This window comes from Choloepus didactylus, chromosome 6 (assembly GCF_015220235.1).
Source record: "Choloepus didactylus isolate mChoDid1 chromosome 6, mChoDid1.pri, whole genome shotgun sequence".
NCBI lineage: Eukaryota > Metazoa > Chordata > Mammalia > Pilosa > Megalonychidae > Choloepus > Choloepus didactylus.
The window spans coordinates 95,007,518-95,019,340 of record NC_051312.1 but is presented as its reverse complement, the minus strand read 5'-3'; positions in this window follow the sequence as shown (position 1 = coordinate 95,019,340).

Genomic DNA, 11,823 nt, shown 5'->3' with positions numbered 1-11,823 from the left:
TCTTTGAATCTTTGCTAATGCTCACTCCTAGGCCTGGAATTTCCTCAGAGTCCTCATCTCTGCCAGTCTGCATTCCTCATTCTTCAAAGCCCACTTCCATTCTTCCATTGCCAACTCATATGGGAAACTTTCCTAGTACCACCAGCCAGGAGTGATCTCACTTTCCTCTTGACTCCCACAGCACTTTATCCGACCTCTATCGTGACACTTTTTTCTGCTGTGTATGGCTTTTTGTTGGGCACACATCTTATTATCCTTAATTAACTGCTAGAGCTTTACCTTCAGGATTTGCTTCCCAAGGAGAGCCCAACTGAGTACCTTGACCTCAGGAAATATTTGTTGAAAAAAAGAATGGCTAGATTGCTAAATTTCAGTGATATCACTAAGGTAGCTAATCTCAAACACCTGTTTCCATATTTTAAAAGCATATTCATTAATTGAGCTAACATTTCTGGAGAACTTACTATATGCCAAGAATTGTGCTTAGGTGTTAATTATTTCATACTCATAACAAGTCTACAGATTAAAACTCTATATTCATTGTTCCTAAAAATTCATCAAAATTACTGGTTGATTTGAATATTTAAAATCACCTGTATAGAAATATACGGAGTCCTTATAGCATATGTTCAATAGCCCATCCGCTCTGATTTCCACAAGCATTGCAGTTAATTCTTCATTTTCAATGGTATTAATAGCAACCTCAATTTAAATACAAATTTGCACCCACACAGTTCTTTAGAACTGTGAGGTTCAAACCTTGCCAACTGTAAGAAAATCACATGAAGAGGTTTAAAATACAGATAACTTCCTGTCACATTAACCCTCACCTCACCTCTAGAATTTATGGATTGGTATTTGGATTTAGATATCTGGCTAATTTGCATTTGACCATCTTCTTCCTTCCCACCTTCCCATCAATTCTGACTCTGCTAACTAGGCACTTGGCTGAGGACTGGTGTTCAGGAACTACTGTTTTACAGTACATTTCAGTTCTATAGAGACCTTGTGAGAAAAAATAAGGCTGAATGAACATTAATCCTATTTGTAATCAGGGAAATATAAATTAAGACCACACTGAGATACTAATCTGCACCACCAAATTGGCAGAAACAAGTCTGATAGACTAAGGGATGGAGTAGATGGAATTCAAAGGGAACACATAAACTGTGATGGGAGTGTACATTGGTACAACCATTTGGAAAATAATTTGGTGCCATAAAGGTAGAGGACATTTGCATTCTCTATAATCTGCAATTCCAATTCTAGTTTTATATTCTCTCCGATATGCACCAGGAGACATATACAAAAACAATTTACAGCAGCATTATAGATAATAGCAACAAAGTAGAAACAACTCAGATGTCCCTCAACAAGAGAATAAGTTGTTGTCCAATTAGGTATAGTTTACTCACACAGTGGAATATCACCCAGCAGAAGAAATGAGAGATTTACATTTACTTCAACAACATGGATAAACTTTAGGAACATACTGTAAGTAAAAAGGAAATTACTGAAGACAACTTACTGTAGGGTACCATTTTTATAAAGCTTAAAATCAAGCAAACATAACAGATATATACATATAATAAAACTATTTTTAAAGCATAGTTATTAACAAAATTTAGAAAAATGTTTACCCCTGAGAGTGGCAGTATGGGGGTCATAAATTTGGATTGGGGTAATGTAAAGTTAGAGCAAAGATTCTAATTCTTAAATAGGGTGGTAGGTTCATAAACATTTTATTGCTTTATAATATATATATACCACTTATGTTCTTTTGTGTGTATCAATCATTGTACTTTCAAAATGACAGTAAAAAATAATGCTTTAAATGACATAGAAAAAATGAGAGAGAGAGAAAGCACAATAACTGGAATGTGGTGAACAAGGGGAAGAGAGGTAGATCAAGGAGTGGGTATGGGCAGGGCCTTATGCCCAATGGGAAAAGTGTGGATTGTATTCTAACTTCAGTGGAAGCCATAGAGGGACATCACCTTGCATACACTTTTGAGAAGATAACTATGGCTGCTCATTGGACAAGAAGCAGACATATGGACATCATTGGGAGGCTTTTGTAGGATTTCAGGAGAAATATAATGGTGGCAGGGACTGGCTGATGGATAATGTAAGGGAGGGGGAAAGAAAGTTGAGCAATTGAGAAGACAGTGGTATCACTGAGATGAAGGAGTCCAGGAGTGAATGGGGGGAGGGGAATCAAGCATTTGAGGATTTCCAATTATTTTTTAGATGAGTGTGAAATATTTAAGAGGAAATATCAAGTAGAGAGTTGAATATACAAATCTTGAGCTTCCCTAAGGAGACTAGGGCTAGAGATAAAAAGTATAGAAGTCTCCAGCCAATTGGTGAAATGTACATAGTAAGTAAATAAATGGTAGAGGAGGAACAGAATCCCATTTTTCACTAGTTGCTTATGTTCGGACCATCTGTGTTTATTGATGGATCATGGGGAAAAAATTCATTGCATTCTCAATTAACACAAATTCATATTTTAAATTAATTGCATTTTTCTCTGCTTTAGATTTCCTGCTATAAACTAGGGGATATTTAAACTAATATTTTATAGGCTTTTGAGTTTACAAAAAGATTTCACATGCATTAATTCCCTTAAACACTACAACCATCACTAGAGAAAGGAATTGCTTGTAGTCTTCTTTTACTGATAAATAAACAGATGGCATTAACTACCTTGTCTAAGACTTCATAATTAGGTTGGTTCCAGGACTCTAAACCAGATCCCTCAAATTCTGTCTACCAGCGGTTCTCAAGGTGGGATCCCTGAACCAGCAATATCGACAGCACCTAGGAACTTGTTAGAAATGTAAATTCTCTAAGTCCAGCCCAGACTTCCTGAGTCAGAAGCTCTGGGGGTGGGTCCCAGTATCCTGATGCATGCATGTGAAGTTTCTGGCATGTTAGGAACATTTGAGGCAACAGATGTGAAAGGAATACATCAAGGGATTGACAAAGCATATAACATTGTCTCTTGACTCTCTCTTTCTTTGCTCTTATTTGCCTTCCGGGGGAGGAAATGCTAAAGAGTAAAATGACAATAAAATTGATAGGAGGCAGGACAAAGAGCAAAATCACAAGGTGGCCACCTTAATAACATACTACTGAAAATACTAAGAATCAATGGCTTGGTAATAATAACAATTACTTTGCTTCCTTAAGTGAGTCTTGATTTTTTCTGTGTAAACAGATTGTGAAATTGAATTTCCATAAGTGTGATCAAGAAAGTGGCCACGAAAAATGGACTTGTGTGAAAAAACAAAAACAAACTCCTATAAGCACAGATCTGAGGGTTCTGATTTCGAGGGACTGCCCTATCCCCTCAGATAGTTTCCTTCCTAAAGACACTGCTAAGTGAAGGCTGCTTTTTCTTCCACAATCCAGTCCAGTTCTTTGCACTTGGTAAGCTAAAAAAAAATATGGGGTAAATGAATAAACATCCCATTGACCACAGGCATGTAGTTAAAGAGGTTCAAATTCTTCTATTTCCCCAGTGCAGCTCCTAAATCAGTATTTCTATATCTTGCTTTGAAGATAAGTCTACTCTTCCATCTTTTATCTCTTTCAGGGTCATCCACTGCCTCCCTCGTCATTTCCCTAAATTCATTAGAGATGCCTGTATTTGATTCATGATCTTATTCTACACCCCAAATCTTGTCATCATATTGAGGGCTTTAAAAATCTTTGTGTATGACCCATGCAAAATCCTGTCATCTCACCCCTTAAACCTTCCAAATTTCAATGATATTTGTCCCAGTCAATGTCAGCCTCATACTCCTTGGACCTGGCCATCACCAGGACTTCCTTACTCTGTTTTAATAAATGTAGGTTTCACATCTTGGCCTCCTAGAATTTCAGGTCCTGTACTCAATAATGCCCACTCTACTAACTTCATAGACCTCAAGACTCTGTAGTGGTTCTTAATCAGCTCCTCTCCCCAATTTCCCCTATTCCTGATGAAGCCTGGAGACTCATCTGATGTAGCATTTTTTGTCTCTTCACAGAAAGATTACAAGATTTAGTGGTGTTTTAAAGTGATACATTTAGTGGTAAGTGTTGACATGCTCAGTGTCCTGAAGATAAGAGTCCAGATTCAGGAAGAACACTGGCTGGCTGTGATGAGAGAATAGAATAGGGAAGTAAAGAAAGGAAACCTAAGTAAGAGAAATGGTGTGAAGGGAGTTAACTTTGAGCTCTCTGAGGGCAGAAATCTTATTTGCTTAGTTCCTCATTGTATAGACAGTTTTTAAGATGTAATCTATCTCATATCCACTAATTCATATGGATGAAATACAAATTAAATGGAGGTTATACACAGCTTTGTAAGACCTAGCATTCTAAGGGACCCAGGCAGAAGCTGCAAGGCTTTTTATGACCTAGTATTAGAAGTTACACAGCATTACTTCTGAGTCTGTTAGTCAAGGACAAATGACAGGGCCAGACTAAACTTAAAGGGTGGGAACTATACAAAGACATATGCCGGTAGGACATGGTTCATTTGAGAGAGGGGCATATTTGGAGATCCAATTTCAAATAAGAGCCTTAGGAGAAGCATTTTTTTTTTTTCTTCAAGTTCTCTGTAAAACACTCCACCTGCCTCAGTGCTGGAGTGGCAACATATATAAAGAAGCTCTTCCTGAAAAAAAAAAAAATCACAATCTTTACTTACATAAACATTTCTAAATGTCTCTCAAACATTTAAAGGCATCAACAAACATTGTCCATGGCAACCCTTTTATAAAATCCTCTGCCACGAACCATTCTCAAGCACCCTGAGACTCCTGAGAGAACCTCACTTTTCATTGCCCAAGACCATTCTCTCATCAATACCCCTTTGTCCTTGTCTTGGTCCTTTCACTGTTGCATGCCACCCCATGAATGCTGTTATCATCCCCTGCCACACACATCACCCTGGAGTTATCCTTGTTAAGAGAAATATTTGCTCATCAAGATAATTTGAATTCCATCAAAATTAAAATTCATTGTTACTATTCCTGTTATTATTATTACTGTTATTATTATTATTTGGTTTAAGGATAGACTTTTAGCACAAAATATCTATTGGGAACGAGCATGAATTAATACTGTAATAAGCATTGACGTGGTAGAGTTGGACTCCAGTAAATATTTTAGCCAAAAACCTCTTTTTGCCAGGATGGGGTTTTTCTCTTCAGGCCTGTCCTTTCCAGGAAGACCTATTCTTCCTTCCTGAGCATGGCTAGAAGCAAGAATCTCCTGCCCCACCACCATGGTGAGGAATCATAGATATACCTGAGGAATGAAGTTAGGAATGAAAAGAACAATTGGGTAGGAGGTCAGAAAATCTGTGTCTGATTATTATCAGATGTGTGGCCATGAGTATGTTTCTTTATTTCCTAGACAAATGCTTCTCAGATGTTAAGGTGCTGTCTTAGTGTCTCAGCTGCAATCATAAATACCTCAAGACAGATTGGTTTAAACAACAGAAATTTATTGGCTCACTGTTTTGAAGCTAGGAGCATTCCAAAATTGAGTTGACATCAACAGTGTGGCATTCTGGTGTTGGCTAGCAATGATCCTTGGGTCCTTGGCTTCTCCATCACATGGCAATGCACTTGACAATATCTTCTCCTTGCTCTTCTGGGTTCCATTGACTTCCATCTTCTTCCCATGGCTGCTTCTCCATATGTCTGAATTTCTTTACGAAGGATTCCAGTAATACACATTAAAGCCCAACCTGATTGGAAAAGAACATCTTCCATCTTCCAAAGTTCCTATTTATAATGGGTTCACACCTACAGGAATGGATTAAGATTAAGAACATGTGTTTTTCCTGGGGTGCATAATTCAACCTGCTCCAGGTACTTAGGAACCATACACTGTAGGGATCCTGTTCACATGCAAATCCTGATGTAGTAGGTCTGATCTGGCTTTGAGATTCTGCAGTGCAAAGCAGCTTCAATTGCTATTGATGCTGCTGGTTAATAAGAACCATTTGCTGTAGAGCTTTGAGTTTCTCTACATCACTCATTTCTCATTTCGAAATGGAATTGGCAATATGCATTCATTTTACTCTAACTGAAAAAAAAGTCTAAATTCCATGATAAATCCTTTAACATTTACAGAACTCTCTAAATCAGGTACCAACCTCATCTCCAGCTACTCTCTATAATCCCCACATCTGAATTATTCACCATTCCCCTACCTTCCATGTTTCCACACAACTCGGTGACTAATCCTTTCCTTCTGGAGCATCCTACTTTATCAGTTATTAGGCTGTGAGTTCCTTTGGGTGCCCATGAGTGTCATATTATCCTTTGCAGCTCAAAACTTAGTATATTGCCTAGTATACAGCAATTGCTCAATAAATGTTTATTAAATAAATATGAGGTCAGTTCCTACTCTTCAAAGATGAAGACATGACATGTTCAAATGGAATTTTGTCATCACCTTGTATATTCCTTTCTTATAACATGTAAATGAATATTTGTCTTTTCTACTACATTGTGGGGACCTTGAGAGTAAGACAATGCCTTTTTCATGTAACTCACCATCACCTAGCACAGGCACAGTCCCACAGTAAATCCTCAGAAATGTTTGATGAATAGATTATTTTATGTCACAAATAAAAGAATGAAAGTAAACTTGAAGAGGCAGTCTTGTTTTCTCTAAAAGAAACTCAGACCACATTATCTCCCTATTTCCATTTCTTGGGTGAATGTCTGCTCTCCTTCTACAGCTTAACTTTTCTTTTGAGTATAGAGAAGCAATATGGTACCCCTGAGCAGCTTCTTTTTCTACCTTTATGGGCAGCAATGACATGGAGGGGGTGCCATGGATGGTAGCCACAGTTGATCACTTTTGGCACATAACTTGTTCTTATCTCACTCTGTGATGAGGACAAAGTTGTCAAGTGTTTAATGATAACATGGTGATCTGACAGCAAGATAGAACTGCTGCCTAAAGAAAACTGTGGGGAGAGAAAATCTTAAGAAGAACATGGAACTCTGACTGTAAAATATAATATGAAGCCTACACAGACCAAATGAGTCGAGGAGGAGAGAGGGAACCTAATAAGTATTAAACACCTGCTATATACAGGGTGTTTCCCATCCATTATCCTATTTATCCCCCAAGTGACTTCAAAAAGAAAACATTAATGTAAGAGCTCTAAAATTAGTTACAAGTGATAAGCATATTATCCATTCTCTCAGTGCTCAGAGTAACCCTGAATGATACCATTATACATGATTTTACAAATGAGAAAAGTGAGTATTAAAGCAACTCTCCAACTTCTCCCAGGGCATCAAGCCTTCATGTGACAAAGCCTACATTTAATTCCATATCTGTCTGATATTTGCTTCTTCTCAACCCTATCACACTGTGACATTTACAAGAATTTTCTGTGTTGGTTTCCTTCACTAGCCTTGTAAGCTGCTTGATACCTGTGACTGTATTTTATTCACATTCACACTCTCAGAGCCAAATATATGGTGAGTGTTCAATCAATTTTAATGGAATTGAATTGAATTTCCTGATACCATGTTTCTTCAGTATGTTTCTGGGGACTGGGAAAGCACGTTATTTACTTTTATATCTCTGGTGACTTGTACAGTGTTTGTTGCTTTGCAATTGAGTTATAAATAGTTATTGGATAGATGGGTGAATGGGCTGATGGATAAGAATACCCAAGAAAAAAAATAGCAAAGTTCTTCCACTGGATTTGTAATGGTGGTGGAGGGGACATGACACAGGAGTCAAATGAGATACTGACAATGGGTAAAGGATTTAAAAAGTCAGTGACTAGTTGAAAAAATAGTTACAGAAAGTTGTTTTGCCACAGGGAGCAGTTTAGATCAGACCAATAAGGTTGGAAGGTGATTTAAATTTCCCTGATAAAAGGTGCTATGGTGTATTCCTTCATGGTTAGAATTACTTGTGATCACTTTATTTCTCTGGCAGCACTCATATCCTCTTCAATGAAGTGCATGTCTCATGGAACCAAATCAATTCAATCAACAGTAGTGGTTTGAATGAGGATAATACGACTTGAGCTCAACTCTCAAGCAGTTTGCAGGCTAATAGGAAAGAAGTGTTCTTTCCATAAATGGCCTTAATGCAAGATGAAAGAGAAAAAATATAGTAATATGAGACTGTAAGTGTTTGCAAAAGGAAGAAGTTGAGACAATTGCACAGAGAAGTTAGTCTTTGAGTTGGGGCTGGCTAAATGGGTCCTTAGAATGAAAATATATGGAGTGAGGGGAAAGAATAGCTTGCACCAACATCCCTCAAAGATAGAAACAAACGTTATCTTCAATTTAAAGCTAATGAAACTGAATTTCAGAGAGGTACTGTAAATGACTAAATATCACACTGTGAATGAGTGGTATGGCCAGAAATCAAATCTAAATCTCTCTGCTGCCAAAACCTAAGCTGTTAATAATTATGCTAGTGGCCTCTCTGAATTAAGATGATGTCAAGGGAATTCAGGGGAGGAGACAACTGGGGAGTAATTGGGTAATAATAATAAAAAAAAAAAACAAAAAGCAAATGCTTATAGGACTGCATAATTTTATAAGCATTTTAATTATATTAATTCATTCAGTCTTCATAACAGTCTCATTTTACAGGTGAGGAAACTGAAGCCTAGAGAGTGTAAGTAATTTGCCTAAAGTCATACAGCTGGTACAAATTTTAATCCAAGCTATCTGGCTCCAGCATGTGTTTTGAAATAAAAGCTAGAGAAAAGAGGGAATTAAAGATGATGAGGGATTGGTGTCTTCTCAATGGACCAAAGTCTTTCAAGAATGAAGACCTCAGAAGTGGAGTCAAGAATTCTAACTTCCTTTATACTGCAAGTCTATCTTGGGTCAGAAATTTGATACTCACTCCCTCAATTCCCTCACTCTTAAAGCAGATAAAGGAAAAGTTTAAAAACAAAACAAAACAAACAACAACTGTAATTAGCTTCTTCATTGCTTGAATATGAAAAAAAAATTAAAACAGCTTAAAGTTCCCCTTTGAAATTATCAGGAAACTATTTTAGATTATAAAAAGAATGCTAATTAAAAATGATTGATATGTTATTTTTTTAGTGACTCATGTTATCTTGTTAGAGTTTAAATCATTTCTTGTTGGCTAATGAGCACATTGAAATAAAGAGAGGGATTAAGATTGAACTTTAATTTTCTTTAGGGTTCCTCATGTTTACATTTCATTTTTTTTTATCATGGAAACATATATAAAACATAACATTTCCCTTTTAGTCACTTTCAAGTATACAATTCAGTGGTGTTAATTACATTCATGATGTTGTGCTACACCACTATCAATTACCAAAACTTTTTCATCACCCCAAACTATACAATTTAAGCATTAACTCCACATTCCACCCACTGCACCTGTAATCTACTTTCTGTCTCTATGAATTTCCATAGTCTAGTTACTTCATATAAATGAGTTCATACAAAATTTGTCCTTTTGTGTTTGGTTTATCTCAGAAATTCATTGCTTTTTTTTTAGGTTTTATTCACACACTATACTATCCATCCAAAGTGTACAATCAGTGGCTCTCAGTATAATCACAGAGCTGTGCTTACATTGCCTCAGCCAATCTCAGAACATTTTCATAGTTCCAAAAAGAAAAAACAAAACAAAACAAAATGCCCTCTATACTCCCCTATTAATGGCACTTAGCTTCAGTGTGGTACCTTTGTTACAACTGATGGAAGAACATTAAGATATTACTGTTAGCTATAGTCCATAGTTTGCATTAGGTACATTTATTTCCTGTATACCCACTCTATTATTAATATCTTGTAGTTGTGACATATATTTGTTCTAATTCATGAAAGAACATTCTTGTATTTGTACTATTAACTGCCTTCATCATCCACAACAGGATTCAGTATGTTACACAGTCCCTTGTTTCCTCCTCTAGCTTTCCTTCTAGTGATATACATGACTTTAAACTTTCCCATTCATCCACAGTCACACAATGTGAATAACTATGATTCATTGCTGTTATTTACACACCCAGTAATGTGTTGCCATTATCTGTATCCATTTCCAAACATTTACAATCATCCTTATTAAAAATATCTGCACAAATTAAGCATCGGTTCTCCTCATCCTCACTCTGTATTCTGGTATCCTATATTCTAGATATTAACTCCATGAGTTTGCTCATCATACTTAGTTGATATTTGTGAGATTGTACCATATTTGTCCTTTTGTGTCTGGCTTATTTCACTCAACATAATGTTCTCCAGGTTCACCCATATTGTCGCATGCATCAGGACTTCATTCATTCTTACAATTGAATAATATTCCATTGAATATAAAAACCACATTTTGTTTATCCATTCGTTGGCTGATGGACACTTGGGTTGTTTCCAACTTTTGGCAGTTGTGAAAAATGTCCCTGTGAACATCAGTGTGCAAATGTCTGTTTGCATCCCTGCTTTCATTTCTTCTGGATATATACCTAGTGATGGGATTGCTCAGTTACATGGCACTTCTACCCTTAGCTTCTTGAGGAACCGCCAAACTGTCTTCCACAGTGAGACTGCACCATTTTACATTCCCACCAGCAGTGACTAAGTGTTCCTATTTCCCCACATCCTCTGCAACACTAGTAGTTTTCTGTTTGTTTAATACCAGCCATTCTAGAAGGTGTGAAATGATACCTCGTTGTGGTTTTGATTTGCATTTCCCTAATAGCTAGTTAAGTTGAGCATCTTTTCATGTGCTTTTTAGCCATTTGTATTTCCTTTTTGGCAAAATATCTATTTATGTCTTTTGCCCATTTTAAATTGGGTTGTTTGTTTATTGTTGAGTTGTAGGATTTCTTTAAATATCCTAGATAGCAAACCCTTATCAAATATGTGGTTTCCAAATATTTTCTCCCATTGAGTAGGCTGTCTTTTCACTTTATTGACAAAGTCCTTTGGAACACAAAAGTCTACTATTTTCTGGAGGTCCCATTTATCTATTTTTTTCTTTTGTTGTTTATGCTCTGTTTGTAAGGTCTAAGAAACCAATGCCTACCACAAGATCTACCTACATTTTCTTCTAGGAGTTTTATGGTACTGGCTCTTAAATTTAGGACTTTTATCCTTTTTGAGTTAATTTTTGTATAGGGTATGAGATAGGGGTCATCTTTCATTCTTTTGAATGTGGATATCCAGTTCTCCCAGACCCATTTGTTGAAGAGACTATTCTGTTCCAGTTGAGTGCACCTGACAGCCTTGTCAAAAATCAATTGACTGTAAATATGTGGGTCTATTTCTGAACTCTCAATTCAGTTCCATTGATCAGTATGCTAGTACCATGTTATTTTGACCACCATAGCTTTGTAATTTGCTTTCATGTCAGAAAGTGTGAGTCCTCCAACTTCATTCTCTTTTTACAAGATATTTTTGGCTAGTAGAGGGTCCATTATCCTTCCAAATAAATTTCTTAATTGGGTTTTCCATTTCTGCAAAGTAGTCTGTTGGGATTTTGATTGGGATTGTGTTGAATCAATTTGAGAAGAATTGATATCTTAACAGCATTTAGGCTTCCAATCCATGGACACAGAATGTCCTTCCATTTATTTTTGTCTTCTTTGATTTCTTTTAGCAGTGTTTTGTGATTTTCTAAATACAGGTCCTTTACATCCTTGGTTAAGTTTATTCCTAGGTATGTGATTCATTTAACTGCTATTGTAAATGAAATTTTCTCCCTGATTACCCCCTTGGATAGCTCATTACTAGTGTATAGAAACACTACTGATATTTGCATGTTGATCTTTTATCCCCCCACTTTACT